Source organism: Zea mays, chromosome 7, assembly GCF_902167145.1.
Source record: "Zea mays cultivar B73 chromosome 7, Zm-B73-REFERENCE-NAM-5.0, whole genome shotgun sequence".
NCBI lineage: Eukaryota > Viridiplantae > Streptophyta > Magnoliopsida > Poales > Poaceae > Zea > Zea mays.
In genome coordinates, this window is record NC_050102.1 from 8,506,244 (window position 1) to 8,525,218 (window position 18,975).

Consider the following 18,975-nt stretch of genomic DNA (forward strand, 5'->3'; position numbering starts at 1 on the left):
CATTTCCTCCAGAGAACCTGTAAAAATTATGCCACAAGCAAGGCTGAGTATACTAATACTCAGCTAGACTTACCCGGTGTGAGGAGTCTACTCCTCTACCTCTAGACATGCAACTGTTTGGCTGTGGGGTTTGGTTGCCAAAAGCACTAGCTGAGTTTCTAAGTCAAGTTTTAACTTTGTCAATTTAAGTGTGACTCTCTTAAGGCTAAATGTGTACTATCTACTCATACATAGTAGCAAACATTATTAGCAATCAACATCTTATATCAACTCATCATATTTCCACTTGTTACTCAATGCAGTACAATGGATCAAGCAGTCTCATTAGCTGCGAGAAGCAGACGATTCGAATCGAGTTTTTATCCTTGCAAGGTAAACCTAAACACACGACATGTAGGGGCACTCCGTCCCCACACATATCAACCGTCCCCATCGATTCCCCGTCAGCAGAGAGGGGCTCACCGCCTTGGCGTACAATGCCTCACTGACCCCGACCGCCGTCGTGCAGTGACCGCACTTGTACCCACCATAACCGGAATGGGAGACCTCGTCTCAGGTCGCGTGAGGAGGGCAATCTGCTGCCAGGTTCAATCAGGTACTAGGCTTACCGATTTACCATATTTCTCAGTATGTGTTTAGTACGTTCAAACGCTTGACACAGGTATCCGCACGTAAATCCTTATTCCATTTTCCATCTCATAGACGACCAATCCCCATGGATTGTTGTCTACCACTAATATCATAATAGTATGAAGGTGGGTACAACCAAATCCTGATCTCGCGCGAGTGCTAGAAAAATCACTCGTCTTCTACCGAGATCCTAATTAAATAAAGCAACTACTCGACCTATCATACTAGTATTCATCTCAAAAGGATTCCTGAGATCATGCAACTAGGGTTTCAAACAGTTCCTACACCTAAGTGCACAATCAATCCTACAATCATTAAGTGAAGTAAAATAGCATAAGTAACAGGTTATGCATAAAACCGGGGCTTGCCTTCCAAAGCAGTGGCAGGCAGGTCCTCTGGTGCAGGCTCGGGTGCTGGATCCGGGGCTACCTCCTGAGCAGCTCCTTGCTCCGGCACGAGGATGTACTCTCCGTCAGCAAGGTTACAGTCTATCGAATGCAATGAACATGTATGTCATGATTATGCAGGATTTAATAACATTATGCTAAAAAGAAACTAAGTCAAGAAGTAACTTAGGGTTTCTTGGTTATGTGGGGCTTCTAGTGGGTTAGACTTATCACCTTTAGGCTTAGTTTTTTTTTGTTGAGGATAAACATAGGGAATTTGTATTGCTCTTGTATCCTTCAGTGGATAAGATATAAAGGATTTTAGGATGGCACCACTTTTCTATTACCCACTTTTCCCTTTCTTTTATTTTCTACTTATGGTTTTTAGGGTAGGTTTGAACTATGACAGGGGTTTAATATTTTCCAAAAATTCTGTAAAAAGTACAGTGGGTTGCCATTTGCTATTCTAGCCTGTGTTAAGAATTTGAGGCTTAAAGTACAGAGGCTAGGCTTTAAACAAAAATAACAAGAGTTATGCAAAATGGGCTACTTTACACTACATCTCTTAGTTAGGGGTGGGTTCTGTCTTAAAGGTTATTTTTGCTGGCATCCAATAGTAATAATAGGCTTCTGTGCAAAAAATCACAGAAAACTAAGGGGTGATTATTTAGTTATGATTTTCTTAAGTTTAATGTCAAAAAGGCACTTTCTACTACATTATTATTTGAAAAATGTCAAACAGCAGATTTCATATTTTTCCTAAGTTCTCATTAATAAAACATTAGTTATCCCAAGGGTGGGGGTGTTTTTACCTTGGGTTATTTTTGTAGGGTTTTTCTAAGTTATCCTTATTTTATTAAAATAAAAGGTATCCTACTTATTTTATACTAAACCAGGGTATAATAGATTTTTCTAGTAAACTACATTGAATAAGCATCCTAACAAAAATAGGGGTGCCTTCTGGTTCATTATTTATACCCTCTTTTCTATTTTTCTTAATACTAAGCATATTGCAAAATAAGGGGTAAAGACTAACTTATTGGGGTGGACAGAGAGGTTTAACATTTTTAAACAGGTTAGTAGGTAGATATAGACTTCTCCAAATTTTTCTAACCCTAGTCAATTAGCACAGCTATTTTTCTTTCTATTATTGAGCTTTTGGCTAAAACTAACATTAAATCAGAACTTTAAAGTTTTCTATAGTACCAAGGGGTTTTATATTTTTCTTAAGTAGGTTACATTAATTAAAGTCTAGCAAAATTGGTTTGACCAAATTTGGATGAACTAAACTGAAGTTATGAGTTTTTAAAGTTTCTGATCAAATTAAAAACAGACTTAATAAAGGTTTTCTGGAAAAACAGTTTACACCGAGGTCCCTGGGTTTAAACTAAATCAACCTTCACAATCCTACCCTTGCACCACTATTCCCCTGTGTCTCTGACATTTCACAAAACCCCCTGACCTTCTCTCCCTCTCACCCGCAGTCCTTCCCCTAATGTAAACAGTAACCGCGGGAAAGAAAAGGGTGGCGCGGCTTACCGGCGGCGAGGGAGCTCCGGCGAAGGGTGGGGTTGGCTCGGGGAGACTCTGGCGGTCACGTCGAGGTACGGCTTGACGTCGGGGATGGCCGGAATCGCTCGGTCCACGCGTGCAGGCGGGTGTTCTCGTCGGCGGCGAGTGTACCGGCCAAACCACGGCGAACTGGTTCAATCCAAGGGCATGGTGAGCTTCACGGGGTAACGTAGTGACCGAGTGCACAAGGAATCGAAGGATGGTTGAGTGGATTACCCGGTCCACGTACTCCGGCGGGGTTGAGAGCTCCGGCGAGCGTGGACTGGCCTCTCCGGCGAAGCAAACTCCGATTCCTCGCTCGGGGAGCTTCACGGAGGTGTGCACCGTCTTCTCCGAGGGCTGGACGGGGTTGGGAATGGCTCTATTGGCCGGTCTACGGTGGCAGAGGGGTTGGGCGGCCGCGGACACGCTGCGCACGGGCAAACGGCGGCGAGCTAAACTCCGGTGAGGTTTGAGGGTGCGCGGAAGAGTGCAGTCGAAGCCTGGGAGGGCTTTATAGGCGCGGGCGCGGGCCATGGCGCTGGCTTGGCTCGGGCGCGGCGCTGGGCATGCGGGGGCGCGCGCGGGCGTGCTCTGGCGCGGGCAGAAAGCGTCGAACACGTGGAGGTGTGATTCTTCCATTGTTCAAACGTCTGCAGAGATCGCAAACGTGCGAATCTTGCCATGAATCCGGCGCAGACCTATTCCTGGCACCTAGGGCTATCTCTCATGTGTGAGTTCCAATGGAGGATACGCCCTAGATCAGGAGATAGATGGGCGCCAAATCTGGCTTGTCTCACTGCCCACATCGCGACAAAACTGATGCCAAAACCTGTCAAACGTCAAGGGCTCGGTCTCCACTTTTTCCAGGGGGTGTCTTAGGTGGTATGCCACATTTTTGGTATAGATCCTAAGTGGTTTTGGTGCCATCTTCAAGGTGAACACGGTTGGTCTTTGGATTAGGGTTAGAATTTGACTTAGAGAGAAATAAAGAGCTCTAGCTCTCTCTCCACTTGGAGATTTGAATTGGGGTTTCTCCAGGGGTCTTTTTGCAATATTTCCCTCCCCTAATTGCTGGTTATAAGGTTACTTAGGTTTGGGTAAATGTTGCTCATGCTTTGCACACTTGTTCATTCTCTTTTCCCTCCCATCAAGGGTTTTGGGAGATAGGGTTTAAGAGAGGTCTAGGGTTCTTCTCCCCTCTTATCCAAGGTAGTAAGTGTGCAAGGATTAGAGTAATGCTTTTGGTCACTCACAATCCTTGGCTAAAATCTAGCTTTCCAAGGCCCTCATGCTTTTGCTCCTTAAGTTCTTCCACATGTGATCATAGCCTTTAGTATCAAGGTGTGCTCTAGCCATGGTAACACCTGGGGTGTTACAGCCCTCCCCCCTTAAAGGAATCTCGTCCCGAGATTTTAGGTAGAGGCCCTTGGAGGGTGCTTGAAGGTGTGTTTGTGTTAGTCTTCCTTTACACTCAAGTTTCTCTTATTAACTGCTCTTCGAATGTCATTCTCTTTGCAACTTCAGAAGGAAGCCCTTCTTAAGTTAAATCCACAACTTAGACTATCCTTGTTATCTAAGTTTTTCTTATAATTGAATTCAAAGGGCAGGTGGGGGTTACATACCGACTCCTTTGGGTAGAAAGTCGGGGAAGTGAGAGCGTAGAAAATCCTCAGTCTCCCATGTAGCTTCTTCTGCTGAATGGTGACTCCACTGAACTTTATACATTCTGACCGACCTTGCCCGAGTTGATCTCTCCTTTTGATCTAATACCTTGACGGGGTACTCTTGATAGGATAAGTCTGGTTCTATCTCAAGGTCTGGTTCTGGTAGCACTTCAGTGGGTAGGCGAACACATTTCCGCAGCTGAGATACATGGAACACATTGTGAACTGCTGACATGTGAGGTGGCAATTCCAATTGGTAGGCCATGGGTCCACAACTTGCTTTGATCTCATAGGGCCCGATGTAGCGAGGAGCTAACTTGCCCTTGATCCCGAATCTCTGGACACCCTTGGTGGGTGATACCTTAAGATAAACATGGTCTCCCACCTCAAACTGGAGAGGCTTCCGCCTCTTGTCATGATAGCTCCTTTGCCTAGCCTGAGCAGCTTCTAAGTTCTTTGTAATAACTCTGACCTTTTCCTCTGCTTCAAGTACCAAATCTGTCCCAAAAATTTCCCTCTCTCCTACTTGAGACCAATTCAGTGGGGTCCTACACCTTCTCCCATATAATGCCTCAAAAGGTGCCATCTTCAGACTGGACTGATAGCTGTTATTGTAAGAAAACTCTGCCAAAGACAGACACTTGTCCCAATCCTTTCTGTAGTGTAGTGCACATGCTCGCAACATGTCTTCCAAAATCTGATTCACCCTTTCTGTCTGGCCATCTGTTTGTGGATGGTATGCTGAGCTTCGGATTACTTGTGTCCCAAGTGATTCTTGTAGCTTCTCCCAAAAGCGGGCCACAAACAGTGCTCCTCTGTCGGATATAATGGTCTTTGGAATACCATGCAGTCTTACTATCTGACCAATGTAAATTTCCGCATACTTTTCTGTCTTGTGGGTGGTGTGCACTGGCAAGAAATGAGCGGTCTTGGTCAACCTGTCCACAATAACCCAAATAGAATCATGGTGCCTGGAGGTATTGGGTAATCCTACGATAAAATCCATGCAAATGTCCTCCCATTTCCAAGATGGTATGGGAAGGGGTTGCAAAGGGCCTGCTGCCTTTAAGTGACTGGCCTTGATTCTCTGGCAGGTGTCACACTCGGATATGTACTTGGCAATTTCCCTCTTCATTCTGGTCCACCAATATAGAGATCTGAGATCATGGTACATCTTGTTGCTACCAGGGTGCATGGAGAATTTGGAAAGGTGAGCTTCATCCAGTATCTTCTTTCTGAGCTCAGGGTCCTTGGGAACAACCAATCGATCTCCAAACCATAGAATTCCCTTGCTGTCCTGTCGGAAACACTTGTATTTTTTTGCCTTTTGCTTGATCATATCTTTGACAACCTGAACACCCTTATCCTCAACCTGTGCCCTGACTATCTGTTCTTGCAACGTGGGCTCCACCGAGATATAGCTTAGGTCACCCGAAGAAACAACTTCCAGGTTCAATCTGCACAACTCATCACATAGGGTGGTAACTCCCACATCCATGTTCATACAATTGCACTGGGCCTTTCTGCTCAAAGCATCTGCCACAACATTAGCCTTACCAGGGTGGTAATGCACCTCCAAATCATAGTCCTTGATTAACTCCAACCATCTCCTTTGCCTCATGTTCAGATCTGCCTGAGTGAAGATGTACTTGAGACTCTTGTGATCAGTGTAGATGTTACAGTGAGCTCCCATCAAGTAGTGTCTCCATATCTTAAGAGCATGAACCACAGCTGCCAATTCCAAATCATGTGTAGGGTAGTTCTGCTCATGGGGCCTGAGTGCTCGTGAAGCATAAGCAATGACTCTGTTTTCTTGCATCAAGACACATCCCAATCCGGTACCAGAAGCATCACAATAAACTTCAAATGGCTTGGTGTTGTCAGGTTGAGCTAGCACTGGGGCTGTTGTCAAATGCTGCCTCAGGGTATGAAAGGCATCTTCACACTTCTGGCTCCAAACATACTTGACTCCTTTCTTTAACAGTTCAGTCATTGGTTTGGCAATCCTGGAAAAATCCGGAATAAATCGTCGATAATACCCTGCCAAACCCAGAAAACTTCGAATCTGCCTCACGGTAGTCGGGGGTTTCCAATCCATCACCTCCTGCACCTTCTCAGGATCAACTGATATCCCATCCTGAGAAATTGTGTGGCCCAAGAATTTGATCTCCTTCAGCCAGAACTCACATTTAGACAACTTAGCATAAAGATGATGATCGCGTAGTCGCTGAAGCACGATGTGCAGGTGCTCAGTATGCTCGTCTTCATTCTTGGAGTAGACCAGAATATCATCAATGAAAACGACCACGAACTTGTCCAATTCTGGCATAAATACTGAGTTCATCAAGTACATAAAATAGGCCGGGGCATTGGTCAGCCCAAAAGACATCACCAAAAATCCATACAACCCATATCTGGTAGAGAAAGCTGTCTTGGGAATATCGCTGGCACGGATCTTGATCTGATGGTACCCTGAGCGAAGGTCTATCTTGGAGAATACCTTGGCTCCTACCAACTGATCAAACAGAACATCAATACGGGGCAGTGGGTATTTGTTCTTAATAGTCACCGCATTGAGAGGGCGGTAGTCAACGCACATCCTCAAACTTTCATCCTTTTTCTTCACAAACAAAGCTGGACATCCCCATGGTGAAGTACTTGGGCGAATAAACCCCTTATCCAACAATTCTTGCAATTGCTTCTTCAATTCTGCCAATTCCACGGGAGGCATCCTATAGGGTCTCTTAGAGATAGGAGCAGTCCTGGGTTGCAATTCGATTGCGAACTCAATATCTCGATCAGGTGGCATCCCTGGCAACTCATCCGGAAAAACATCCGGGTAGTTACGGACCACTGGGATCTTTTCCACTGGGGACTCTATCATAACAAAGGCACAAGAACGGATGCATCCCTGGTCAGGTAAATATAATACAGTCTCGCCATAAGCAGGGGAATGAATTTCAATGGCCCTGGCTGCAATATCCAATACTGCCTGATGCCTGGTCAACCAGTCAGCTCCCAATATAATATCCACGCTATCCAATCCTAAGATGAGAAGGGTGGTTCTAATCAGAAGGCTACCGAATTTTATAGGCACTTGCCTGTTGATTTGATAAGTGGCAACCCTGCCTCCTGGGGTTGAAATTGTAATGCCCCCATCGGTGTGGTGAAAGGGCAACTGACATTTGGCACTAAACTTGGCACTGATAAAACTATGCGATGCACCAGAATCAAATAGAATAATAGCAGGATAATTCAAAACTGTAAAGATACCAGTCATGACGGGTGCTCCCTCGGGAATATCAGCCATGGTGGTGAAGTTCAGCCTGCCCTGCCTCACTTGCACCTTCTGCCTCTTGCCTTGGTTCTGATTGACATTCTGCCCCTGCCTCTGCTGGTTCCTTGGGCAATTTTTGGCATAATGCCCGGTGTTGCCACATGTGAAACACCTGTTATCATTTGACTGGCGGTACTGCTGCTGCTGATTGTTCCTCTGAGCTGGAAACTGGGTGCGGTTGGGTGCCTGCTGCTGTGGTCGGATCACCCATCTTCCTTGCTGCTGCTGGGGGCCCCTGTTCTGAGTGTCGGACACAATCCTGAAGCGCTGTGGCTGAGCTGAAGGTCCTGCCACAGGGGTCTTCCTCTTCTTCTCCGCCTGTCGAGCTGTAATGCAGTCCTCTTGGGAGATAGCCATGTTGACCAACTCATTGTAGCTGTTGGCCCTGACGGTGTTGAGACGGTCACGGAGCTTGGTGCTGAGCCCCCTCCTGAACTTGTCTCTCTTCTTCTCATCTGTATCCGCGTGGTATCCCGCATACTGGCACAAGTCATTAAAAGCCTGGGCATACTGCAACACTGTCCTGTTGCCCTGAGTGAGTGCCAAAAACTCATTGAGCTTCCGGTCCATAATCCCGGCTGGTATATGGTGTCCCCTGAAAGCTGCCTTGAACTCCCTCCACTCCACCTCTCGGTCCTCTGGCTGCATAGCAAGAAAATGATCCCACCAAGTCCTTGCAGGTCCGCGAAGCTGCTGGGTGGCGAACCTGACTTTGGTGACCTCTGAGCAAGCTCCATGGAGTAGCGGGAATTTGGATTCCACCACTCGCAACCACACATCTGCATCAAGTGGGTCCTCTGCCCTGGTGAACAATGGAGGCTGGGTGCTAAGGAACTCCTGGTAGGTAGCTGCCGCGGGGTGACGCTGATGGTCTCCACCACCATAGTGCTGAGGTGGTGGCGGCGGTGGAGGAACGCGCTCGTTCTGGCCACGACGCTGCCTCCCGGCCATCTGAAAAATCACATATATACTTAACACCATAGTTCCAAGTTCAAAATTTGATCGCGGCGAAACGAGTCAAAAGCAAGGCGATAGATTCCAACTTCAACAAAGGATTTAAAAAGGCATAAATTTCTTCTTCCAAATTTAAAACTGATAACAGTATCCATCAACATGCTTCCAAGAGAGTTTAGCACGGTTACATCAATTGTCCCAAAAAGACTCAACTCTATCTAGCCTAGTACCCCAAGGGTGCAAAAGCTAAGCTAGCTGCGGGGAGTCCTACCATCCAACTTCTAACCCTATCCTAGACATCTAGTGAGCGAACGAGGCAACACTTGACTCGGGGGAAGGTGGTCTTCCCGAGCCAGCAGTGTCCACACTGGAGGCAGGTTCATCTCCTCCCTCGATGTCGACGTCCTCGTTGGCCTCCAGGTCCTGGATCTCCTGGTGATGCATGTCCAAGTGCTCGTTAGCCTCAGCAAGCTGCTGCTGAGTATTAATGAGCTGATCCTCGAGAACTTCAATGGTGTTCTCCCTGGTGCCCACTAGCTCCTCCAACTCTTGGATATCAGTGGATAGCTGCTCCACCTGCAAGTCCTTCTCCACCATTTCTTGGGACAAGTCAACCACGAGTTCCTCTCTGTTGTCCAACGTAATCTTTGTTGCCTCCAGCAGTGCCATTAGATGGGACATCGCCTCACCGCGCATCACCTGCAGACGGTACAGAGCATTCATGCACCGTACGGTCAAATGCGCAGTCTGTCCTGGGTAGATGGCCCAGATATCCTTGGCATGCTCCACCCGATCCTTCCACATTGGGTCGTCCTCCTTCTCGGCGAGGAACAAGCCAATGGGGTGGGTAGCCAGCTCCAAAGGATGGAATCCGCAGAAAGTAGTCAATCCATGCAGAGCGATCGCCTCGATCCTGTCCTCCGCTCGGTATCCGAAAGACTCGGAGTCCAAAGAGCGCCAGCCTGGCTGTAGGGGATGAGGCTCCAAGGTCATCCTCACCCTACAGCGGGGCACTCGGTGCTTCTCGAACTGCTGCACCGCGTACTGAGGGGGTGTCGCGTATCCGGTGTTAGAAATATGCCCTAGAGATAATCATAGAGATGAGCATATTTCTTTGTATCCATGATATATATATTGCTTAATTGAATATCCATGGAAGGCACCTTGTATTGATTAGCAATTATGTGAATTGTTTGTGAGATTCTTTACTTATATGGTTATTCTAAATGATGTCCCTAGTCAGAGTCGATGACTAGCACATGTATTAGTTGATGACTATATTTCACAAGTCATGAACATGGAGATGTTAAACTAATAGTGTGGGCGCATGTATGACATGAGGCTGGACCGACCCAACGTGAGATATTGTAATATAGTTCTCTTCTTGCAACATGAATACTGTATCCTTAGACCTGAGATTGTCGCATGTTCTCAAGATGTGAATTGACTTACTTAGGGACTATCAAACGCTATCTCGTAACTGGGTAGTTATAAAGGTAGTTTTGGGTTTGTCAGGAAACATGCTGTGAGGCATGGTCAGTCAAGATGGAATTTGTCCCTCTCTTTGTGAGAGAGATATCTCTGGGCCCCTCGAGTGATTGGATCAAGAAATGCATGGCCGTGCTAGGGTTAAGAGTTAACCATTGAAAGGATTCCAATTCACAGTATCGAGAAAGAGAGGTCAGCTTAGAGCCAGACCAAATATCGTGAGACAAAGGGAACAGCATGTACGTAATGTCGCAATGGTTCGTCTGATATGATCTTTACGTACACATAGGAGTTGACATGTCTTGCTAGAGGCCGCTGTCGATTATTGGGCCAAGTAAGAGTACTCGGCCTATGTCTATTTGTACGTGAACCTATAGGGTCACACACTTAAGGGGAAGGAAGCCTAATTCGGATTAGATCCGAAATTAGACTGGGCTTTAGGGTTAATGATGGGCCTCGGCGTCAGAAGCCCACCATAACGCCTATATAATGAGGGGCGGGGGCGCGGTTAAGGATAACCTAATTCGCCACCAGCGAACTGACAGCCGCCGCCCACCTCTCGCCCTCGCCAAGCCGCCGTCGCGAACCTAGCAGTTCGGTACGCGGCGCTTCCTCCCTGTACGTGTGGATACCTCGGAGGTGCTACATCTGGAGCACTTGGACGAACCGCGCGAGGACTTGAAGGACGCCGGCGACTGCACGGCACTGCTCGACGCGTTCGTCTACATCGAGACGGCTTCCGCTGCTCTGCGCGTCTAGTGGTAATTCCATGACCTATAACCGCAGTAGTTCTTGGTATTATGGGGATGAAAATTTTTGTTTTGCGCTAGCGTAGCCTCCCCGTATTCCTACATCCGGCCCCCTGAAGTACTTCCCACAAAATGCGGGGAAAGCCCTCTCGTGCAAGTCCATCAGTGTGAGACTGTCACACCCGGTTTTAGAAGGCAAACCGAATGCGAACCATGTACGTGCCAGGATCAGTTATTCACGTACACAGCAGTTACATAATATGGACATCATCACACAGTGCTCAAAATAGTATTAATAAGGGAAATAGTCGGTTACATCATACGTCTGAGACGTCCATATAGTTCTTACAATAAATCAAAGTGCGGAAAAGAAACGTAGATAAACGCGGCCTTCACAGGCAGCCGACTGGGGGTTGCCGCTAACCCACACCTAGAACTCGTCGTAGTCTTGGAACTCCTGGAAGTCTCCTTCCACAGCTTCATCTTCGCCTGAGCAGTGGTTGCAATGCTGACAACCTGGGGGGGGGGGGTTTGGTGTGTAGAGCAAGGGTGAGTACACATCAACATACTCAGCAAGTATCCTGTTTGGCTGTAGTGGACTAGCTGTATGTGGGGATAAGTCAAGCAGTTGCTTTTAGTTGGTCAGATTATTACTTACTAGTAGAAAGCCAAGTTTTAGCATTACCCAAGTTATTAACCCAAACGTACTCCTTTCCAAACGGAAAGAGTACCACTTACCAGCACCATAAGCATAATCATAACCATCAATCTCATAACCACCTGTACCAAAGTATCTCTGATCAAGTACCACTAATCATTGGAGCTCCCTTGGCCGCTCATAACCGTGAGCACGACTGATATATCAGTTTTCAAACACTCTGCAGAGGTTGTGCACTTTACCCACAAGCCGTGATTCCCATTCTGCCCGGAGATCATGACTCTCCATTGATCACTACCAAGGTGACCCAGCAGGGCATCACTACGTAGCCTTTACAAAGATTCCCCGGGGCTATAGCCACCCGTTAGGTTTCCTAAATGCACCGCACTCCTCCCCAAGGGGCGAACCCAAACTTGGCAGAGCGAGCCGCATACACCGAGCCCCATTGACGGCACGACGGCTAAGTGAACTACACCCCGGATCCTCTAATTATTCAGCTAAGGGCACCCCATTCCACCCTCATGGTTGCACTGTTTTCCCGGGCGGTCATCCATAGAACAGGTCCTTACGGAGAGGCACTCGAGAAACCGCTCGAGCCCCCTTGAAGACCACAAGTATAACATCATAATAAGAGAAGGGAAAACAGCGTATCATAGATAATCTCATCATGTTCATTGATTAGAGTTAAGCAATAGCATAAAGCTAAACAGTAATAATCCAACCCAAATAGGTAAACAAGGACATGGATAACAAAAGCTAGTCAATCCTTAGGCATAAATGTGTAAAGCGGGAGGTGAATTAAATAATGAGTAGGACATAGATAGGTCAAGGGACACTTGCCTCCACCAAACGACTGCTGCTCAGGGGCTTCTTCTGCGAGTTCCTCGGGCTCTTCAACCGGATCGTTCTCTATGCGAGCACAAACATACATACATCCACACATTTAATACAAAAGAACAGTACACCATACAATAGAATGCAATAAGTAAACAGACGTTCCACGCGGGCTCGCGAGTACGGTTAAGAGAGAAAGAGGAAAAGACAGTCGAGAGACGATCATGTTACATGATTATAAATTAACTACTCGCTTAATGGAAGGAAATTTAATGTAGACACTATGTTTAGCGTAAAGTAAAGTCATGTTTCATGTCTAATTATTATAGGCAGGTGGAGATAAATAAAAGGATGGTCGCGCGGCGAGACGCGCGACAAAGCTTTCTAAAACAAATTAAGAAGTTAACGACTCGTCGCGCGACCGAGCACGCATCGAGACACTTCGCCTTAGCTAAGAGGAGACGTTAAGCGTCGCGCGACGAAGCGCATGACGGCACACGTCGACTAAACTGAGTCCAAAGTGGAACGTCGCGTGAATACACACGCGGCGTTACACCTTAAACAACCTGAAACAAAAATGGATCGTCGCGCGACGAAGCGCACGACGCAACACGAGATAGAATCTGAATTTAGACAAATCCGTCGCGCGGCGAAGCGCGCGACGCAACACGCTAATTAACGAATAATCACCGCGAGCGCGGACGAGCGAAGATACGGTCGGGCGAGGCCGGGACGGGGGAACGGGCGGCCGAACTGGGGCCAGGGCGGTTGAACCGGCCAGGGGGGCGGTTGAACCGGCCGGGGGCCGCGCCGGGGCCGCGCCGGGGACGCGCCGGCGAGCAGGGGCCACCGGGGCCGCGCCGGGCCACGCCGGGGCGCGCCGGGGCCGCGCTGCGCGCGAGCAGGGGAGGAGCGGGGGCGGGCGGGCGAGCCGGGAGCGGACGCCGAGCGCCGCCGCGGGGAGGGGCCGAGCGGGCGGGCCGAGCGGGCGAGGGGGCGGGGCGGGATCGCCGCGCCGGGCAGGGGAGGGGCCGAGCGGGCGGGGCCGCCGCGGGGAGGGGGCGGGGCGGGATCGCCGCGCCGGGCAGGGGAGGGGCCGAGCGGGCGGGGCCGCCGCGGGGAGGGGCGGGGGCGGGAGCCGCCGCGCCGGGGAGGCCGGGGAAGGGGTCGAGCGGGGGGCAGGGGCGCCGCCGCGGGAGGGGCCGAGCGGGCGGGCAGGGGTGCCGTCGCGCCGGGCAGGGACGGGGTCGGGCGCGGGCAGGGGGAAGAGGGAGGGCGCGCGCGCGGGGAAGAAGAGAAGGGAGAGAGAGAGAGGAGAAGGGGAGGGGAGGGGAGCTCACCTCGGGGTCCAAAATCCGGTGATCGCCGTCTCCAAATCCTAGGGCACCACGGGGAGAGAGAGGTGGAAGAGGGAGAGGAGAGGTTGTTGCGCGGGAGATCCAAATGAGAGAGAGAGAGGGGATGGGGGCGCAGGGGGGGTTTTGGGCGCCAGGGGCGCGCAGGCCGGGGCGGGCTGGGCCGGCTGGGCTGGACTAGATTGGGCTGGGCCGGGCCACTTCGCGGATCGAGAACCCACGACGAGCGCGACCACTAAACGGAATTAAATCGCGAACCGAAATCCGGAACGGAACGAGACGAACACTCAACATCAGACAAAGAAATGTGCTTCGGCATGATGCAACACCCATGAGACTTAGGTTTTGGTTTATACATGACACGGACACCTGCCGCTATACAGGTTTGAAATTGGGAAGAAGGAGCAAACGGGGAAAGAGAAAAGAGAGTAACGCCCGAATTTGGTGAGAGAAAAGAAGAAAAAAATTCTACCCCCAAATTCAGGGCGTTACAAACCTATCCCCCTTAAAAGAATCTCGCCCTCGAGATTCAGGGTTGGCTAGCAAAGAGCTCAGGGTATTTAGCCATCAGATCATCTTCACGCTCCCAGGTTGCTTCCTCCTCAAAGTGGTGATCCCATTTGACTTTGCACATTCTGATGGTCTTCCTTCGGGTGACTCGGTCTGCAACCTCAAGGATTTGCACTGGCTTCTCAACGTAGGTCAAGTCCTCCTGGACTTCAAGACCTTCCACTGGCAACTGCTCTTCTGGCACACGCAAGCACTTCTTCAACTGAGACACATGAAAGACATCATGCACAGCTGACAAATTCTCTGGCAAACTGAGCTGATAGGCCACTTCTCCACGTCTTGCAAGAATCTGATACGGACCAATGTAGCGGGGTGCTAGCTTGCCTTTCACTCCGAATCTTCCGACTCCTCTGATCGGTGACACTTTCAGATAGACGAAGTCTCCGACTTCAAAACTCAGCTCTCTTCTTCTTGTGTCTGCATAGCTTCGCTGCCTCGATTGCGCTATCTTCAGATTCTCTCGGACCATCTTGATGTTCTCTTCGGCTTCAAGCAAAATGTCTGGCCCAAACACTTGCTTTTCTCCAGGCTGATCCCATTGCAACAGAGTTCTACAACTCCTTCCATAGAGCGCTTGAAATGGTGACATCTTCAAACTGGCCTGGTAACTGTTGTTATAGGAAAACTCTGCATAAGGTAATCTCTTGTCCCATCCGGACTGATCTTGCAATGCACAGGCTCTCAACATGTCTTCAAGAATTTGATTGGTCCTTTCGGTCTGGCCATCTGTCTGCGGATGATAAGCTGAACTGAAATTCAGATGCGTGCCCAAAGCTTCATGCAACTGCTGCCAGAAATGAGAGGTGAACTGCGTTCCTCTGTCTGACACTATCTTCTTCGGCACACCATGAAGACAAACGATCCGAGACATATACAGTTCTGCCAATACTGCACTGCTGTAGTTGGTCTTGACAGGTATGAAGTGGGCTGACTTGGTCAAGCGGTCCACTACTACCCAGATGGAATCGTAGCCGGCTCGAGTGCGAGGCAATCCGACTATGAAATCCATACCGATTTCATCCCATTTCCACTGAGGGATCTGCAACGGTTGCAACAATCCGGCAGGTCTCTGGTGCTCTGCCTTAATTCTTCGGCAACTATCGCACATAGCCACATGCTCTGCGATTTCCCTCTTCATTCCGTACCACCAGAATTTCTTCTTCAGATCCTGATACATCTTCTCACTACCAGGGTGAATCGAATAGGCTGTCTCATGAGCTTCCTTGAGAATCAACTCCCGAATGGACTGGACATTGGGAACACACAAGCGGTCTTTGAACCATATCACGCCTTCTGCATCTTCTCGAAAGTCTTTGCCTCTACCATCTAGAATCAGTCGCCGGATCTCACTGATCTTCTCATCATTCTTCTGCGCTTCTTTGATTTCGCGCTCCAAGGTAGGTTCCAACTCAACTGTGACTCCTCGCGAATTGTTCAGAAATCCGAGACTCAACTTGTCAAACTCTTTGGCCAACTCATAAGGCATCGGACGAGCAACCATCAGATTGACTTGACTCTTTCTGCTCAAAGCATCTGCCACTACGTTTGCTTTGCCTGGATGATAATGAATCTCCAACTCATAATCTTTGATCAACTCTAACCATCTTCGTTGCCTCATGTTCAACTCGGACTGAGTGAATATGTACTTCAGACTCTTGTGGTCTGTGTAAACATCGCATTTCTGTCCATACAGATAGTGCCTCCATGTCTTCAGTGCGTGAACCACTGCTGCCAACTCTAGATCATGGATTGGGTAATTCTTCTCATGAACCTTCAGCTGTCGGGACGAGTAAGCCACAACTCTTCCCTCTTGCATCAACACACATCCCAAACCCGTGTAACAAGCATCACAATACACCGAGAAGGGCTTGTGCACATCAGGCAAGACTAGGACAGGCGCTGTAGTCAACTTCTCTTTCAGCGCTTCAAAGGCCTCTTGGCATTTCTGGGTCCACTTGAACTCAACTTTGTTGCCTAGCAACGCTGTCATTGGTTTCGCAATCTTCGAAAACCCTTCAATGAATCGTCGATAGTATCCGGCCATTCCAATGAAGCTCTTGATTCCTCGGGCATCTGTTGGCGCTTTCCAGTTCAAAATGTCTACCACTTTCTTTGGATCCACAGCCAATCCTTCCTTGTTGATTATGTGACCCAAGAACAGGACTTCACTGATCCAGAATTCACACTTGCTCAACTTTGCATACAACTGGTGCTCTCGCAATCTCTGCAATACCATCCTCAAATGATCTGCATGCTCTTCTTCGCTTTGAGAATAAACCAGAATGTCATCAATGAATACCACCACAAACTTATCAAGGTAATCCATGAATACACTGTTCATCAAGTTCATGAAGAACGCTGGCGCATTGGTCAAACCAAAAGACATCACTGTGAACTCGTACAAACCATACTTGGAAATGAATGCCGTCTTCGGAATGTCCGAGGGTCGGATCCTGAGCTGATGATAACCTGACCTCAGATCAATCTTGGAGAACACACTGGCTCCTCTCAACTGGTCGAACAGATCTTCTATTCTGGGCAAGGGATACTTGTTCTTGATCGTGACCTCATTCAAAGCTCGGTAATCAATACACATCCTCTTGGTGCCATCTTTCTTTTCCACGAACAAGACAGGGGCGGCCCAAGGCGAGGTGCTTGGCCGAATGTAACCTTTCTCTGACAGCTCATCAATTTGCTTCTTAAGCTCATCCAACTCTGGTCCAGATATTCTGTAAGCTCTCTTGAAGATAGGGGCGGTTCCAGGAAGAAGCTCTATGGCAAACTCAACTTTCCGCTCTGGTGGCATACCCGGTAAGTCCTTTGGAAACACATCTGGGAACTCGGACACAACCTTGATGCTCTCGATCGGGTCTACTTCGCTGCTATCAACAGCCATCTGATAACAACTTCCTTTCTTTGGCTCAGGCGGGACTAACTCGGTCACCACTTCCTCTCCTAGTGGAGACACCAACTTGATTGTCCTCTTATCACAACTGATAACTGCCTGATACTTATCTAGCCAATTCATCCCTAGGATGACATCTATTCCCTGAGTACCCATTACTATAAGGTTGGCGGGAAACGCTATCCCCCTTATTTCCACACTTATATTCAAACAAATGCTATCGGCTCGAATTCTACCACCGGCTGAATCGATTTGAATGGGGGTTGACATGGTAGTAATTGGAAGATTATGTGCTTCTACCCATGATGCAGTAATGAAAGAATGCGTTGCTCCAGTATCAAATAACACTTCTGCAATATGGGAGTCGACTGGGAACATACCTACTATCATGCCAGAGGGGTCTCCTGAACTGCTTCAGCTCCCAAGTGGTTCAGCCTTCCATGATTATAGCGCGGCTGAGGGCGATTGCCTGCTCCAGGCTGAGGCACATTCTGCTTCGCTGGGGCATTGGGGCCTGACTGCTGCTGGGCTGCCTTCTTCGGACATTGCATCACCCAGTGGCCTTGCTCTCCACAGTGGAAACATGCTCTGTTTCCAACCTGAGCTGGTGCTGCCTGACTGTTCTGCTGGTTTGCTGGGGCAGGAAGACGAGGTGCCTGCTGATTCTGCCTCTGAAACTGACTTCCTGACTGATTGCTCTGACGGTTCTGGTACTGGTGCTGAGGATACTGCCTTTGGAACTGCTGATGCTGCTGAGGTGGACGCTGGTTCCGCTTGAACTGCTGAGGTTGATTGCCTGAGAAACGAGGACGATTGCTGCTTCCAGGCTGGGGTCCACTGATTTTGCGCTTACGATCTTCCATCTCCTTCCTCTTTCTCTCTGTCATGATTGCTCTGTCAATCAGGTGCTGGAATGTCGGGAAGGTGTGATTCATCAGTTGGTACTGCAGAGGGTCAACCAAGCCTCTCAGGAAACGGTACTGTCGCTTGGCGTCGGTGTTGACATCTTCAGGAGCATAGTGAGACAATTGCAGAAACTTGTCCCGGTACTCACTGACAGACAATGGCCCTTGCTTGAGAGCCAGGAACTCCTCCTTCTTCACAGTCATCAGACCTGCAGGGACATGGTACTGACGAAAGCTACCTCTAAACTCTTCCCAGGTGATGGCGTCAGGATGGGCATGGGTGGCGAGGTAAGACTCCCACCATGATTGGGCTGCTCCTCTCAACTGACGGGGACCATACAGAACTTTCTCCCTGTCATTGCACTGAGCGATATGCAACTCCCGCTCCACAGTGCGCAGCCAATCTTCAGCATCCATAGGGTCAGAAGAATGAGCAAACGTTGGCGGATGACCTCTCATGAATTCAGCACGCTTGTCTCTGGGCATCTGAGGCATCTGAGGCTGAGGCGGGGCCTGCTGCTGTTGCTGCTGCTGCTGCTGAATGGCGGCCAAAGTCTGACCGATGGCTTGAACTGCTTGAGTCTGCATCAGAAACATCTGCTCGATCGACATCGGGGGCGGGGGCGGCAGGTGCTGCTGCTGGGGCACCTCCTCCTGTTGAGCGGCTCGCTCCTGCTGAGCACGCCTTCCTCCTCTGCGCCTGTTCTCTGACATCTGCAGAATGCAACCACACATCAGAACTGATCTGGCAAATCTTGCAGCATAAGAAAAGAGAATAGAATCCTTCAACAGCACTGAACAGATGAGCATCTTCACTGATCTCCAACACAGACCACACAGCTCCTCAGATAAAGAGGAAAGTGGAATAAGGGGTTTCCCAACTATATAACTAACTTTATTAACATAATAGGTAAACCAAAATGCAGGGGATACCCACACTCTGGTGACAATCATTACAAAGATCTAAACCAAACATAGTTCATCAT